Source organism: Nicotiana tomentosiformis, unplaced genomic scaffold (assembly GCF_000390325.3).
Source record: "Nicotiana tomentosiformis unplaced genomic scaffold, ASM39032v3 Un00219, whole genome shotgun sequence".
NCBI lineage: Eukaryota > Viridiplantae > Streptophyta > Magnoliopsida > Solanales > Solanaceae > Nicotiana > Nicotiana tomentosiformis.
The window spans coordinates 16,051-34,233 of record NW_027174778.1 but is presented as its reverse complement, the minus strand read 5'-3'; the positions used below and the strand labels follow the sequence as shown (position 1 = coordinate 34,233).

General features: G+C 38.4%; 1 pseudogene; it reads right to left on the bottom strand.

The window, feature by feature from the left end:
* Positions 1-563: 563 nt before the first annotated feature.
* On the bottom strand, positions 564-17,764 carry LOC138903955 (lysine histidine transporter-like 2; annotated as a pseudogene).
* Positions 17,765-18,183: the final 419 nt, after the last annotated feature.

The following is an 18,183-nucleotide window of genomic DNA, read 5'->3' as shown; positions in this document are numbered from 1 at the left end:
GTGCTATCTTCAATGAAATTGTTTCACTGCATAGAAATGTTAGGGCTTCAATGAATTTAGAACAGGATGGTTTACCAAATTTTCGATTCGAGCCCAAAAGAAATCATTTTGTTGTTAATGATGATATCTCTTGGCAGTGCATTGCTTAGAGTATTTATGACTAGATTGTATGTAGTAATGTATGATATGAACTATCCAACTTGTAAGAAGGTGTCCTCAACTCTCAAAGAATTCCTTTGTGATCAACGACAAACTAGATTGGGTTCCACCAATCTACACTTTGTAATTGAGGTCAAGGTTTATATCCTCCTTCGTGTAATTGTGATTTTTGGAATACGCATGTTGGAGTCTGGCCTAACTCCTCTATCCCTGTGATGGAACTTTCATTAGAAAAACTGTTCAATTGTCCAAAAACTACAATTCAAACTTTAGCAAACTTCCATATATAAAAGCTCTTCTGAAACTGAAAGAATTATCCTAAAATTCTGCATCTCTGCCTTACAATAAACAGGCAGGATATAGCACATAATTTAACATCTAAAAACTCAGATTGGCCGTATCGATCAGGTGTAGAAGCGATAAGTCTTGGCTGATTTGATGATACTCCATAATCCACCAATGGGAGATGTTAGAGTCAAAAGTACACCCACTATAATGCAAAGCTGCAACATAAAGAGAGAAAAAATAAGAGATAGGGATAAGTAGGGAAAAAGCTTGCACGAAACGGTGCATGTACAAAATTATATTAATTTATAACAATTAATTTATATATTGATGTGAGAATCTACATTTATTAACAATGATAAGATGCTATATCTTATGCAAAAGACGCTTGTTATGTACTTATTGCTTTGATGCATATCATCGAGTGTATAAAATATTTTCCCCTAAATAATTTGTATAGACATCGCTGTTTATATCAAATCAATAAATATGTAAGATATTTGTCTTTCATAAATATATTTTTAACTTAACTATGGTGAAGTTATATGCACTCTCATTTTAATTTTTAATCGCTGAGTTTTATTGATTAGTTTGATGTAAACACTAAGTGCAAGTAAATTTCATGATTACATAGTTACATTTACAAGTTCTGGTAAACTTACCCAGTTCGTACACCATGACAAGCCAAACTGTCTGGGCTTTTTTATAATAAGCCAGATGATGCATGGAAGTTGTAGGTAGAAATTAAAAACATAGTAAATGTTAAATATCTTTGTCATATGAGTATTATATAGTCATAACTTCTGATTTAATGAAGTGAAAATTTAATGAGTTATCTATGAAATATACTTACATAATATGAGGTTGGTGCCAGAGCAAAACCTCCAAAGAATCCCATCAAACCACCAAAGAATGGTATTGTCATGTAGCCATACTTCTCTATAACAACCTTATTTGTTCCGAATTATTTTAGCTGTTATAGTGAAGTGTTGTTATAGAAAACATATATTATAACATAGCATAAAAATTAGTTCCATAAAAATTTGGCTTTTACGGTAAATGATTGTTATATAGCGATGCTGTTATAGAGAGGTCTGACCGTAATTAAAAGTAGTGAAAGATACTTGGTAACTCCCAATGACATGAGCGACAACAAAAATGTTAGCAGTTGCAATAAGCCATGTAGGTCTATGTAGTGTGAGCAAGATGTTATCATCAACTCCATTACCAAACACCCAATATCCAATGAAAGCCACAGGCAAATAACACAAGGCCACAATAATATAAGCTGTGAATACACCTTTCCACATTGCTTTTTTTGAAGGTGCATCTTCTGTCGAAGGAATTGTAGCTTGAATTTCAAGAACTACATTATGTCCAGCATATGCAAATGCTACATTTCCTAATGCACTCAGAAACATAAATACATTATCTGATACAGTCCATGCTATAGCAGAGTAAGTCATGGACAAAATCGCCGCTACGAAGGAGACAGAAGAGATGGAGTTGAAATTTGGCAAGTGAGAGAGGACAAATTGGAAAGAGGAGAAAATCATAATGAAGTAAGTGAGTTTGATAGGTTTGGCATTTGGGAAAAGAATTTCTTGGAATTTTTTCAAGGATTTGCCACCAGTGACCATGTAAATAATGCAAGTGCTAACTTCAACTATAATTTGTTGGGGTACAACAATCCAGAGACCAAGTTTATCACCAAAAGCATATTGGCCAAGCTCATGGTACCTGTCGAATCTCTTGCCTGGTATCATTTCATGCATCTCCACCATTTGCCAGATTGTGTAGAATATTATAATCCATGACAGTAAAGTTACCGTTACACCAGCTCCCCTGCAACATTTATTACAATTTAATACAATAATTAGATGAATGTGGTATCACTTGCAAATTTTAATTTGATCTTTCAGACAACAAATTTGTATAACAAGCTATAATTACCAAAATTAAAAAAGAAACAAAAGGAGATATCCTAGAATATATGTATGTCGACAGTAACTTTGGAGACATCCGATAAAAAGGTATGTCAACTTAATTACCACAAATGTATTCATTATGTCAATAGTCGAAAGGAAAAAAAAAACTATATCATTAACTCAGAAGATATGCGCGCATGGATGCGGTAAAATTAATTGCATTGGGTGTTTGCATCAAATTATATTAACTAATTAACATGGTTAAATGACTTAATAAAATAATTATATATATATATATTATTAAGTCATTTAACCATGTTAATTAGTTAATATAATTTGATGCAAACAACCATTTATATATATATATATATATAATGATAATTTGATGCAAACAACCATTTATATATATATATATAATGATCAAGTGAGAAAAGTCTATATGCACAAACATATCATGCATCTATTAGTTCGATCTACATTGATTTCTGAATATTTACATTTCTTTAGTTGTTTTTTTCCTTTTTCTTTTCTACTGGTGAACCGGAAAAAAAAATTAAGAAGCACACTGATATTTCACGTTGAAAAATTAAAATACAAAATTCAGTAAAGATGCAAAAGAAGTGATTTTTTTTTTGAAAATTTTACCTCTTATAGCAAAGCTTTATACCCTATTTATTATAAATAAAAACCCTTTAAAATATTATTTTCTATAGCTACCTTTTAGTTTTTATAACAAAATATGTACTTATGGTCACTTCCTACCGTGAAGCCATTAAATACGCTGTCTAATATTTTTTTCTCTCATTCTTTCAGTTTATTCCCTCTCAAAATCACCGTATCTTATTTCTCTCTACACGATCTCTCTCTCACAGCGCCATTGTCTTCCCCATTGTTGAACCACGGTTCTCCTTTATCTGCAGGTTCTCTCTCTAGATTGTTCTCAAACCCTAGATCTCGATTTGCTAGATTTCATCTCTGTTAACATGAGTTTCAAAATGTCTTGATCAAAGTTTCTGATATGAGTTGTATCTTTTCCCAAAGTGAAGCGGACATGGTCTGTTCATAGCTGAATTGATTTTGAATGTTGACATGGAAGAGGTGATCACGCCCAACTATGTCTTATAAAAAATACAAGCGGTCGTCGCAAATATATTCTGGCTAATAAGTCCGGAGTCGAATCCCACATGGAATTAACCTATCAACCACAGTTGCTAGACCCGCATAAATTCACGCAATCAATCTTCAGAAATATTTGAATAATAATTTGGATGTTTATTAACTAAATATTACATAATGAAAATGCACTAACAAATGACTAACTACGAACGGTTTGTAAACAAGAATTGGAAAGATCAAAGGTTGTGATTTTCCCTATTGTCGGAATCTTTTCCGCTACGTTTTCTATAAATTCGCCTAAGTCTTCTCTATCGATCATGAGCACTATAACTGTCGTAACTCTCTCCCGAATAATTACCACAATTTACTAGACATATTCTGCCGAATTACGCTAGCTGGCATTAAGTACGGCTCACTCAGATCGCACCAAGGTTTCATTATCTCTAATCCTACCTTTAAACCCTTCGTATTGATCCCTCATATACGTTAGGAGTGATGTTGTTCAACAACTACCTAAATATGCACTCTCTCCCGAGTAATACATACTAAATAGGCACAGCTAATTGAGGGCCCTTCAATCAACCACATGAATAGTATAGTTGAACAAATAGAGAAAATACTACGGCAAATTTATATTAACGTAACAAGAAAATTATCCTTCAATAGGTTCCATCAAAATCCTAGATTAGGAATTTTAGCTACTCATACTCATAGTAACAATATCCCAAATATTTTGCATAATTAAAGTACAAGTAAAGATGAAAGGATATAGAAATCGATGATTCTAACTCCCAACAGGTGATTCCACAAGCTATTCTTGCCTCCGGTTGCAAAAGTCCCCCAAAATGGCATTTTTAGGTCTATTTATATGTGTAGAAAAAGACCTAAACGTGTAGGAAAAGTCCTAGTCAAACCTAGAGACGAAATAAGTCTTCAAAACTCGGACTGTGAGTGCCCAGACCTGGCCTCGCGAGGCCTAACGCCTGGTGTACCTCGCCCCAAGCCTGGCGTCGCCAGGTATAAAGCCTGGTCTATCTCGCTCCTGCCTCACCTCGCCAGGTTTATCACCTGGCCTTAGCCTGGTGTCGCCAGGTATAAGGCCTGCACTAGGCCTGGCTTTGCCAGGTATAACGCTTAGTGTACCTGGCTTCGTCGGCTTCTCCTTTTCAACTCCTCCCGAGCACGCTTTCGACTTTTAAGTATCCCTTTTTCTCTACTTTCATCTCCAATTCACCTACACACATAAAATGGCGTTCATTACGAGTAAATAAAGTGTAATTTATCATTAAAGCATATAAAATACAAGGCGAATAGTGTGCTAAACCATGAATTATAGCCATACATCAATACCCCATACTTAAACATTGCTCGTCCTCGAGCAATCGGACCAACTTATAGACACAACCTCACTAAGCAATTCCCTTAACTCCTTGCACCAAGAATATTTAAAATAGTCTAAGCACCACGGTGTAATATCCTCGCCTCAAGATTTGACTCACATACCATGACTTATTCACAAATTACTTACTTAGTCTAACATGGAGGTCAATGACATTACCTTTCCTTTATGAATCACGTGCCCTCACCCAACAAAGAGCTCAGTTCCACACACGATGAATTTTAAGAACGTAGGAACTCAAGATAGGAAAAAATTCACTCGCTCTCAGAAATAACATTCATATGCCACAAATGATGCACCATAGGCTTGCCCGTAGTGTAATACTCTATTAATCGATCTTATTTAGTCTAAGATCAAATAGGACTTTGATTGGTTGTAATGTACGCCGCGGGTCGGGTAGGATATATTTGGATTTGTGAGTGATTACACCTTCCTAGGCACTTTAATACATATACTTTAACATTCCAGCCCATACTTATGTCAAACCAAAACTCCACCTTCACATCAATATATATTACCCCATACTTCTTTAAGCACAATTACACTAAGAGTCACCACTTATCTAAGAATATTCTTTTTCATAGCAATACAACTATTTTTGTCTTTTTTTTTCTTTTTCAATTCAAGCGGCTCTTAATTTTTCAAAACAATGCACCTTTCTCCTTATTTCATTAGTTCCACTCAAAAGCCAAACCAACCATCCCACTCTTTTACTTTTACAAAGTTCATAACAATTCAAGTGCTCATTAGAGGTGAAACGGTTTAAATAGATGGTTAATTCAAACAATTGGGTAAGGCTTGTAGTGTGGTTGCCAAAGAAACAGGATTACAGGCTCAAAGGGGTTAACTACGTTACATAACTTTTAGGTGGGTAAACTATATATATCTGGCTTCACAAAGAAACGCCTATATCACTTCTCAGAATGAACAAGACTACTATTTCACTTTGCACACACAGGGCAAGTTCTAGACATCAAATGCAATGCACAGAATACATACAAAACTCTCACACACATGGCACATAACTCACTCAGGATTGGTTTCATCGCGACACTCCAGTCAAAGCAGTTAAGCAAAATTAGGAATCTACGATTTAAGGTATTTATGCTAGAGTCAAAAACCGAGCCTAAGCGTCACGACCATAGTCCTAACTATTCTCAAGGCATAACAAAGCTAAGAGATATTGCTACAATTAAATGCATAGCTTCGTGGTTCCTACTACTAAAAATTAAAACTAACTACACCCGGTTCAACTAAAAGCTCTTGGAAAAGAACCGCGGCCCAAAGAAAAACCAAGGGGGAATTACTACATTATCTAAAAAAATCTTCTTTTTTTTTCTCTAGACTTACTTCCCTCAGGAAAACTATCTAGGAGATCCATCGTCGGGAAGAGTCCAGTTATGTTTTTTTTAATAACTAAACAAATAACAAAAACAAATCACTAAACCAAATTCTTAAAACAAATAACTAAAACAAGTTGCTAACGAAAACGACACTTACTAAAACAACAAAACAAACAACTAGAAGTAATTTCTACAAGTCCCCACCCCACACTTAGATCATGCATTGTCCTCAGTGCATACACAAATTGACAAAACAAGAAAAATGAGTAGGGTGCAAGGAAACTCCCTGATCAAATTGCATCTTCATCCTCTGAGGCTCTCCACTCTTCATCATGTGCTTCCTCCTCCTCATCATCATCGTCCTCATCATCTGACTGCTCCGGCTCGACCTAAGGCTGCTCAGGAGTGTTGATATCCTCATCATCGGGGAGTCTGTAGCCATCACCTATCCCAACCAGCTGCTGGCCATGAGCGTTGAGCGGGTACCGCTGCTCCAATAAGGTCCTCTCCTCAGATGTGGTTGGCTGACCTCCTATCCTTAGCTGCAAATCCATCATCCCATAGAGATGGGCCATAAAACTATCATCCGGAGCATTGCGTTCGGTACTTGTCAAAGATATCTTGATTATGGGAATAATTTAATTCTGACTTCTTGTGCTAGTACAATTTGTATGTATTGAACGGACCAAGTAGGGATAAGTATTTTATACTGACTTAATAAAATAACTTCTCTAGCCACTAAACGTACTTATACTCTTAATCTTGATATAATTGTTATTGGTTGTGTATATTATTTATTGTTTTGATTTATTAAAAGGCGAGATATTTTTGTGGGTCTATATACCTGGTAAATTGGACAATGATGATATACATTGGCAAAATAATAGTTAGTTGAAGGAATCCATATCTTGGTCTAGAGATAGATGATACACCTTTATGAAAGCTTATAAGTTTTCATGTGTAAACCCTGCAAGTGTATTTTGTATCCGTCACATGATATAAGTTAAGCAAAAGTCTAAAGAAAATAATCAATGAATTAAATTGTCAGTAATTTAATTTATTTGATTAGTATCTGAATCTTAACACGGGGAGCTAAATAAGGTTTAATAAAAGAATTTCAAAATTGAACTGAGAAGTGCAGTTACGAATTTTTAGTGGAATAATTCGTAATTTATTATGGCAGTATTAATTCAGATATTTTGAATTAAGTCCATAATAAGAAGTCTCGTTAATTAGATATTGTGGTCCCTGTTGTGCCTGAATAATTAGGAATTAAAAAAAATTATATTTCTTGGTGGAAAAGGAAGACCCAACAGGTTTAGGAAAAGGTTTTAAACCCTAAAACCTGTGGCTATATTGAGGGGTCTTATTCTATAAGGAGGAAATATTTTTACTACATGATTTTCCAAGGAGAAATCTGCCCACACGAATTTTGCTAATTCCGAGCATTATTCGGGTCACACAACAAAAGACTGTGGAATTGGAAGATGACTTGAAGGCTCTTTTCGCGATAGCGGTCATGCTTCAAGAGATATGTTTGAGTAAAATCAGTGATTATGTGTTGTCTATATTATATGCAAGTGGTCTTGGCTATTTGCTTCCACTGTTTATACTTGCTTTTCATCAGTTGGTATCAGAGCCTGCTTGCGTCTAACTAGATAACATGATGTATATTTGTATATGTGGTCTGATTATTACTTTACTATTACTACTATATATAAGCGGCTAAGGCTGTACAACACATCAATCCTGAATTGTACAAAATGCATTGTGTATTATACTTTTATTTGAGCCTGTCTTATTAGCGAATTGACATGTGTACCGCACCTTTACTTTACCAAAACCACGTGTACTTTACTATTTCAGATACAAACTCTCCGATTATCCATCTCTCCACTCCAATTCTCTCTCCTCAATTCCTCTTTGTGATTTTCTACTTGCTTCGCTATTTCAAGAATTCAAGATGTAATCTTTTTGTTTTGGTAAGTTTTTCAATTATTGTGGGCTTCTCTGGATCTCTATGTTGGAGTTTTCTCCGCTTTCAATGTTAAGAATTCTTTCATGAGTTTTGTCCTTTTTTGCTTTTACCTTCTGCTTGTTATAATCTTCTAGTATGGTAACTTTTCTCTCTTGGTTCTTTCTCTTGCACCGTGTTCTGGTTTCACTTCTAATTTTTTCTGAAAGTTTGTCCATATTTGATTCAATTTTTTTTTATTGCCTAGATTTGCTACATGCATGTATGGAATTCTATCTGATTTTGATATATATGTTTGGCAAGAAATACTTAGATGATTTTTTCTGTTATTTAAATTTTTAGTTGTGTAAAATGGCAATTTGGTATAAATGTTTTGTTCTTTTGGAGTGGGTACACTACAACAAATATGAGCTACCACGATATTTAATTAATGACTTTATAATAAATGTCGGAAAAAAGATAATTTATCGACATTTATTAGAAAATGTTACAAAAATACTGACATTTAATTAAAAATAACAAAAATGACATTTAGTTAGTGACATTTATAATAAATGTAAACAAATTACTATTTTTCCTTCCTTGGTAAAAAAGAAAACTACTACTTACTAATTTCAAAAGAGAAATTGTTTTGCAAAACTTCCCCCCAAAATTTCCCTCTGAAAATCTCCCCAGAAAAAACCCTACTCCCTGCGATATTCCTTTCTCAGAAGTCATAACATTGTTCATTTCCCCCTCCCCAATTTCTCTATCTCAGCCAAATCCCCCCTCCCCCCTCCCCCCCAACCGTGAACCTCAAGCACCTTCAGGAATAGCAGTATGAATGTATCCTAGTGTACTGTCTTCTTGCTTAATGTATCACTCTCTCAGAAGTCATAACATTGTGTACTGTCCTCTTTCTTCTTGCTAGGTGACGGGCGTGTGGGCGCGCTCCATAGAAATTGAGACTCAGTCGATTCCGTAGAGTTGTATAGTCAATTAACTTGTATTTTTTCAAGTATTTGTCATGTGTTAGAGAAACTGAGTTGTGACTCATATTAGAAATCATGCTTAGGCAAATGCTGGTATTATTGGGACTCACTGAGGTCATTTTTGATGTCAAATTGTATTTTTAAATTATAATTTCGTACTTAGTCATATACATTCATTGCATATCATATCTCAGTCCCTGTTGTTAATTGTTGATACATCACATCATCATTTTGGGCTAGTTTCATGACATAGTGAGCCCGAGAGACTGGAGAGATTGATGACTGAGTGAGGTCGAGGGCCTGATTGTGAGGTTATTGATACTATAGCACGTGAGTTGTCCGTGCGGATCCAGATATTGATACTATAGCACGTGAGTTATCCGTGCAGCACGTGAGTTGTCTGTACGGATCCACATATTGATTCTATAGCACGTGAATTGTCCGTGCGGATTATAGAGCTTGGGCTGAAGGAGCCCCTCCGGAGTCTGCACATCCAAAGTGAGCGCATATACCTATTGAGTGCGAGTGCGAGTGCCGAGTGATTGGGAGGACTAAGTGGATTGATACTCTGAGAGTATGCATATGGTTGTTCACTCTGTTGTACTACATTCGACATGCGCACTTGACATACAAGCATATAGATGCATTTTTCCTCATGTTGTACGGTATCACGTCATGCATGAATTCTCATACACATTGGCATCTAGGCATATAAATGTACTTTTCCTCATGCCTTTTGAGAATGAAACATTTACCTGTTGAAATGTTTTGGAAGTAAAATCATGATTTTACAAACCTTCTCATATTTTGGTACTTTCGGTAAAAGATTTGGGTTTTCATTGTTATACTTGAAAAGCATGTCTATTTTCTTAAACCGTGAACGAGATGAACATTATATTTCTGAGTTATTTTTTGTACCACTTTTATTATATTGTTATGAGATGTTATTGGCTATTGGTGTTGGACTTTGACATGTGTTCCAGCTCGTCACTACTTTCAACCTAAGGTTAGGTTTGTTACTTATTGAGTACATGGGGTCGGTTGTACTCATACTACACTTCTGCACCTTGCGTGCAGATATTGGATGTTGATGTTGCTGTGATCGATGGGAGCGGGATTTAAAGACGTACATGCGTTCCGATTGTAGCTGCTTCTTGTTCATGATAGCCATATATTTATAAAAAATTATTTATGTACATTTCAAACAGATGATGTATTTACTTCATACCAGCTTGGTAAATTATAATCTTAGAAGCTCATGATTTATACTACCAGTCCTTAGGGAATGTATAAGATTCAGATATTTTCTTTCACTTAATTGTCTTATTAAATTTCATGGAATTTTATAGTTGTTATTTGGCTTACCTAGCGAGTTGACTTAGGTGTCATCACGACTAGTTAAATTTTGGGTCGTGACAAGGAGGTATCAGAGCTCTAGGTTCATAGGTTCTACAAGTCATGAGCAAGTGTCTAGTAGAGTCTTGCGGATCGGTATGATGACATCCATACCTATATTCGAGAGGCTACAGGGAATTTAGGATAATTTCCCATCTTTCTTTCCTTATCGTGCGGAATTGATTAAGTTTGAAACATAACTCTTTGAATTCCCTCCACGCATCCGTGTGCGCATGTAAGCGCTCGGTATCGGCTGGTGATTCCATGGATGAGGTGCAAGTTGTCATTTCTGGGTGCTGATGATGGGCCAATCTGGAGGACTTGAGACCGGGTTTTGACTGTAGCTCGAGCATGTAGATTTCGGCTGTGTGGGCACGGTCTTTTGGGAACTTATGTGATCGATAGCGTCCCTATGAGTGGAATTTGTGACTCGATGAGTGGCCGGATGGCTATATGATGAGCATGATGCGATTGCGGAATGTGTTCAGATGGTTTGATTGTGACGAGGTTAGTTTGCTTGGGATGTAAGAAGGACTATGGGGTGCTTGATTGCTGTCTTGATGTGACTTATAGCCTCAAGTTATGAGTGTGTTGAAAGATTTTTCGTGTTGATTAATTATGGAGTGAATTAGATTTTCATGTCTTGTTGTGAGTTCAGACTCAGGAAGATTCAGTGATGGTGTAGTAATTGTTGCTGTGAAAGGGTATAGATGTTAATTTTAGGCTAAGCAGGTGGGTTATCTCCTGCAGAGTAATCTACGGAGGTGTGATCCTTATAATATTATGTGGAGAGTTTTCTTTCTACCAACGGGGTATATGTGTTAAGATTTGAATTTGAATTTGGTTGAGAAAGTTGACATGATCGTCATGTGGATGTATGTGAGCTTAGTAGATTATTTGAGGTACTATATGGTTTGTGTTATGTGAGCTTTTGAGGATTTAGTTGAATCTTCCTGCGGTATTATGGCAGTAATAGAGTATGGGTTTGGTGAGTTATCAGATGTTCTATTCTATGGCATTGAGTTAAGCGGGGGAGTTTGCTATCAACGATTTGATTGCATGGTTACGTGTAGTATCGGTTTTGGTCTGAAGCATACTTGTGGATCGGTTATGACTTGCAGAGGTTGAGATGAAGGATGACTCGAGTAAAGGAATTTCTGGATACGGGTTATGTTACACCTTATGGGTATATGAAAATCATGGAATGATTGAGTCGTTATTCGTGAAAGATGTAGTGCGCATGCAGTAGGAAATTGCTCGGTTTCTTAAAGGTGTAGATTACTTCTTTGGGTGTTGTTGTTCTAATGGGGCACATGTCGTTCGACCCGTTTGGCCGGTGCAATTGAGATTTGAGCAGAGTGGATGACTCTCGAGAAGGTTCTAATGGGTTCAAGATTTATATGTAGCAATTGAGAATTTTGCAAATTTGTATATGGCTAGAATGTGAGATTTAAGTTGGATGGTGTCGAGGATTGTGGCATTTCTATATTATTATGGATTCTACATTTCAGCATCAGTAAGGTGAAGGAAATAGTTTGGGATTTACAGAAGGTCTCTTTAGAGTGCGTTTCTCGGTTGTGGCACTTTTGGGGTGCTTAAGAGGGAATACAATGCCTTATGGGCCTTAGGATGGTGTTGTTTTATTTTAGGATCTCGCGGGGTGAGTTTTGGTTAAGGATCGTGGTGTTCTGGCAATAAGAAGTGTCACCTTGAGGGTAATTCAGAAGGAACTCAGAGGAATAGTACAAATTGATATTAGGTTGGAGCAGCAAGGCAATAAATACAATTGGTTCCTTGGGGTATTTATGATGTGGTGAGTCTCTACAGGTGTTTTATGGCAATACTCTTGGGTTTGGAGACCTGCATGGCTTGGTTGAGTTAGAGGGATTCGGTTCTGATGGCTTGGTTGCGTGTTAATGGGTTTCAAAGAGTTTCGATGGTTGCTACCACGGTTTGAGATGGATATTTCCTACCGGCATGAGGAGCATGTTGCGTGTTGTGATTTTCTCCTGGATGAGATCCAATAGAAGGTTTCTAGCTAATTGAGTATGTAGTTTGCTTGTGACTCAGAATTGATTATGAGACTCTCGTACTATTCATATTCATGATAGATGCGGTATGTTGTGGGGAATTAACATTTGAGTGTGCAAGGTCACAGTTTAGTTTTGAAAGGAAGGGCATGAATTCTTAGACAACATGGGCGGTTTCAGATGACTAGATGAATGATATTACCACTTGGTATTTCCTGAGGAGAGCGTACATTTCAGAAAGTGCACTAAGTGCTGACATACGGATACTTAATTGGTATTGCGGTACTCACATGGTTGATTGGCTGTTGATATTCAGATTTTGTTATGTGGCACGGAAGAATTTTAGAAGTATTCCTCGTGGGATGATCGTGTATGAGAGATGTGTTAGACATTCGGGCGGTGGAGTTGATATGGTGATTCGTGTATTCTACGGATTCGGAGACCAGGAGTTCTCATAAGCAGATCTATTTGTGGTTGTGGACTGTGAAAACGTGGCCAAAGCTATCCAGATGATAGTATATGTTATGGTTAGGTCATTATGGACTTTCGGAGGATTATTTATCTATTTGTGGATGACCATAGTTGATTTTGGGCCCATTGGTAGGCCCAACGAGGATTTGTATTCTACATCGGGTCATGTTGGTCGACTACATACTGCTATTGTTGGGGGATGTGCCATTCAGTTAGAGTGGAGATTATTCGTGCTCTGATATGATCTATGTGTTACTTTTCTATGCCACTAGGGGTTTGGATTTGTTGTTTATATGCACACATAGTGCGGTCCTATTTGGGCCTTATAGCAGAATTCGAGCAGAATGGTTATTGGGGTTCAGAATGGTTGATTACGCTTTGGTTATGGCCTTTGTCCGGTTATGATGTATGGTGCTATTTTCTTCTCGGTGGTTGCGATCATGCACATTTGTTACTAGGCGTCAAATTGCACGTGGTTGTTGATTTTAAGCATGGTGGCTTGAGGTATTTCATATAGACTAGTGTTTGGATTGGGTCACGCATGTTGAGATATGATCCTTTGTGTTAGATTCGTGCATATTGGTACTACTATGTAAGATGTCTTTGTAGCATTGCGGTTGTGATGGTACTTGTTGAAGATGTGGGATGGTTCTCTTGTTTGAGTCATTTTCCATTTTGGGTACATTTGAGTTGTTGCTTATTGTGCACGGATTGCACAGGTCGTGATTCTAGGTAGTATTGGTGTGGCATGTTGATAGGATAGTTGGGCCTGATAAAATGAGGTCATTGGACCTAGAATGGGTGCCATCAGATTTGTTTGCAGCATATTTGGAACGTTAATATCACTGATCGGCTTAGAAATTGGCTATAGTTCTTGTCAAAGGAGAGGGTGCTCCATGGATTGTTGAACTGATGAGTGGTTATGAGTTTCTGCGTGCTTATTTCATCGTCGACAGTGTACGAAGGTTTTTGAATGAGGTTTTGTTTGAAATGAGGTTATTACCGATAATGAGTTGTTTTGAGTAGCAATTGTGATCGGAAGTAATTGCTATTAGTATTTGAGTTATGTGGTATATCATGTGATTTTGTTCTAGGTTATGGTTATGATTTGATGCAGTCGGTTCACACTAATACAGTGTATAGATGCGAGATTCGGGACTTATAGAAAATTTCGGATGTTGGAAATTGGATTATGTGGTTTACGGGCTTAGGTTGAAGTAATGATCTTAAGTTATGTTGGGTTGTCAGGCCTATATGGAATAGGGTGACGTGGGTTCACCCCCGGGTATGTGCAGGGTAAGGTTACATGGAGGATTGATAACTTTGGAATGACTCTTGGCACGTTCGAGGACAAACGTATGTCTAAGTGGGGGAGGATGTAACGACCCGACCGCAGAAGCGGCATGTGGCACAGAAGCAAAAATTATTTGGCGCACCTGCCCGTGTGCAGAAGCGGAAAATGTCCGCAAGTGCGAAAGGGACGGTTTTCATGGGGCTTCGCAGAGGCGAGATTTTATCCGTAGAAGCGGAGGTCGCAGATGCATCATTTTGACCGCATATGCGAAAACCGCTAGGAAGAAGCTATAAAAATCGAGGTTCTGGTTCTTTTATCATATTTTGAGATGTGGGACTCGGATTGTGGCGACTTTTGAAGCAATTTTCATCACAAGGACTGGGGTAAGTGTTCTACACTTGGTTTTCATTATATTCCATGAATCTATCTTCGTTTTGGGTAATTGGTTTGTGAATTTAAAGAGGAATTTTGGGGGGAATTTGGGAGGGTTTGCCTAAAGTTTCATAATGTGAATTTTTAAGTTTTGAACATCGATTTGGAGCTGGATTTGAGTAAAACTAGTGGTTGGACTCGTAATTGAATGAGTTATCGAATTTTGTTAGTTTCATCTGGTTCCGAGGCACGGGCCCGGGTTGACCTTTTGGCTGATTTTGGGCTTTTGATTAAGGATTCAACCTTTACTATTTGGAATTGTTTTCTTAGGCTTTATTTGATGTATTTGAGTTCCTTTTGGCTAGTTTTGAGCCGTTCGGAGGTCGGTACGCGTGGGATGGCATTTTTGGAGCATCGCTTGGCTTACTCGGTGTTGGATTAGGCTTGTTCGAGGTAAGTAACACTTCTAAACTTAGTGTTGAGGGTATAAAACTCTGAATTACGTGTTATGTGATTTGTTTGGAGGTGACGCACATGCTAGGTGACGGGCGTATGGGCGCGCACCGTAAAAATTGAGACTGAGTCTATTCTGTAGAGCTGTGTAGTTAATTAACTTGTATTTTTCCCAGTATTTGTCATGTGTTAGAGAAACTGAGCTGTGACTCATGTTAGAAATCATGCTTAGGCAAATGCTGGTATAATTAGGACCCACTGAGGTCATTTCTGCTGTCAAATTATATTTTTAAATTATAATTTCATACTCAGTCATATACGTTCATTGCATATTATATCTTAGTCCCTGTTGTTAATTGTTGATACATCACATCATCATTTTGGGCTAGGTTCATGACATAGTGAGCCCGAGAGACTGGAGAGATTGATGACTGAGTGAGGTCGAGGGCCTGATGTGAGGTTATTGATACTATAACACGTGAGTTGTCCGTGCAGATCCAGATATTGATACTATAGCACGTGAGTTGTCCGTGCTATTTTCTCCGCATCTCCCGCTCGGTCTCCCAAGTAGCTTCCTCAACTGGATGACCTCTCCACTGCACCTTCGTCGAAGCTATGTCCTATGACCTAAACTTTCGAACCTATCAATCCAAAATGGTCATCGGTTCCACATCATAAGTCAAATCACCATCCAACTGAACTGTGCCGAAATCCAAAACATGAGACGGATCACCGACATACTTTCGGAGCATAGAAACATGAAATACTGGATGCACACTCGACAAACTACGTGGCAAGGCAAGCTTGTAAGCCACCTCTCCAATCCTATGAAGTACTTCAAATGGCCTAATATATTGAGGGCTCAACTTGCCCTTCTTCCCGAACCTCATAACACCCTTCATGGGTAAAACCTTGAGCAGAACCTTCTCCCCAACCATGTAAGAAACATCACGGACCTTCCTGTCAGCATAACTCTTCTGTCTAAGCTGCGCCGTGCGAAGCTGATCCTGAATCAATTTAACCTTGTCCAAAGCATCCTGAACCAAGTCAGTACCCAATAGCCTAGTCTCACCCAGCTCAAACCAACCCACAGGAGATCTACACTGTCTCTCATACAAAGCCTCATATGGAGCCATCTGAAGACTCGATTGGTAGCTGTTGTTGTAGGCAAACTCCACGAGCGGCAGAAACTGATCCCATGAACCCCCAAAATCAATGACACAAGCGCGTAGCATGTCTTCCAATATATGAATAGTGCGCTCGGACTGTCCGTCCTTCTGAGGGTGAAACGTCAACTCAACTTGGGTACCCAACTCTCGCTACACGTCTCTCCAAACCCGTGTGCCTCGATCTGAAATGATGGACACTAGCACGCCGTGGAGGCGGACAATCTCTCGGATGTAAATCGCAGCCAACTGCTCCGAAGAATAAGTAGTCCCAACAGGAATGAAGTGTGCGGACTTGGTTAGCCGATCCACAATCACCCAAATAGCATCAAACTTTCTCGAAGTTCGTGGGAGGCCAACTACAAAATCCATGGTGATCCGCTCCCATTTCCACTCTAGAATCTCTAACTTCTGAAGCAATCCGTCTGGTCTCTGATGCTCATACTTCACCTACTGACAGCTGAGGCACCGAGCTACAAACCCCACTATATCCTTTTTCATTCTTTTCCACCAATAATGGTGCCTTAAGTCCTGATACATCTTTGTGGCACCCGGATGAATGGAGAACCGCGAACTGTGGGCCTCCTCAAGAATCAACTCATGTAGCCCATCCATATTAGACACAGAAATCCAACCTTGCATCCTCAATACTCCATCATCCCCAATAGTAACATCTCTGGCATCACCATGCTGAACCGTGTCCTTAAGGACAAGTAAATGGGAATCATCATACTTGCGCTCTCTGATGCGATCATATAAGGAAGACCGAGAAACTACACAAGCTAGAACCCGACTGGTATCCGAAACATCTAATCTCACGAACTGGTTGGCCAAGGCCTCAACATCAACTGCAAGAGGTCTCTCACCAACATGAATGAATGCAAGGCTACCCATACTCACCGCCTTTCTACTCAAGGCATCGGTAACCACATTATCCTTCCCGGGATAATCCAGAATAGTGATATCATAGTCCTTTAGTAGCTCCAACCATCTCCGCTGCCTCAAATGTAGATCCTTCTGTTTGAACAAGTGATGGAGACACCGATGATCTGTAAACACCTCACAAGACACACCGTAGATATAATGCTTCCAAATCTTCAAAGGATGAACAATGGCAGCTAACTCCAAATCGTGGACAGGGTAGTTCTTCTCATGGGGCTTCAACTGATGCAAAGCATAAGCAATCACTCTACGCTCCTGCATCAAAACACATACAATACCGATCCGAGAAGCATAACAATACACTGTATAAGAGCCTGAAGCTGAAGGTAAAACTAGAACTGGAGTTGTAGTCAAGGCGGTCTTTAGCTTCTGAAAGCTCTCCTTACACTCATCCGTCCAAATGAAAACAGCACCCTTTTGGGTCAATTTGGTCAAAGGCAATGCAATAGACGAGAAACCCTCCATGAAACGACGATAATAACCTACCAAGCTAAGAAATCTCTGAATCTATATAGATGAGAATGGTCTGGGCTAACTCTGAACCGTCTCTATCTTCTTCGGATCCACCTGAATACCCTCACTGGACACCACGTGCCCCAAGAACGCCACCGAACTAAGCCAAAACTCACATTTGGAGAACTTAGCATAAAGCTTCTCCTCCCTCAACCGCTGCAACACAATCCTCAAATGCTGGGCATATTCCTCCTGGCTACGATAGTACACCAAGATATCATTAATGAACACTATGACAAACGAGTCGAGATAAGGCTGAAATACACTATTCATATGATGCATGAATGTTACCGAGGCGTTGGTCAGCCCAAAAGACATCATGGGGAACTCATAATGACCATAACGAGTCCTGAATGTTGTCTTTAGAATAT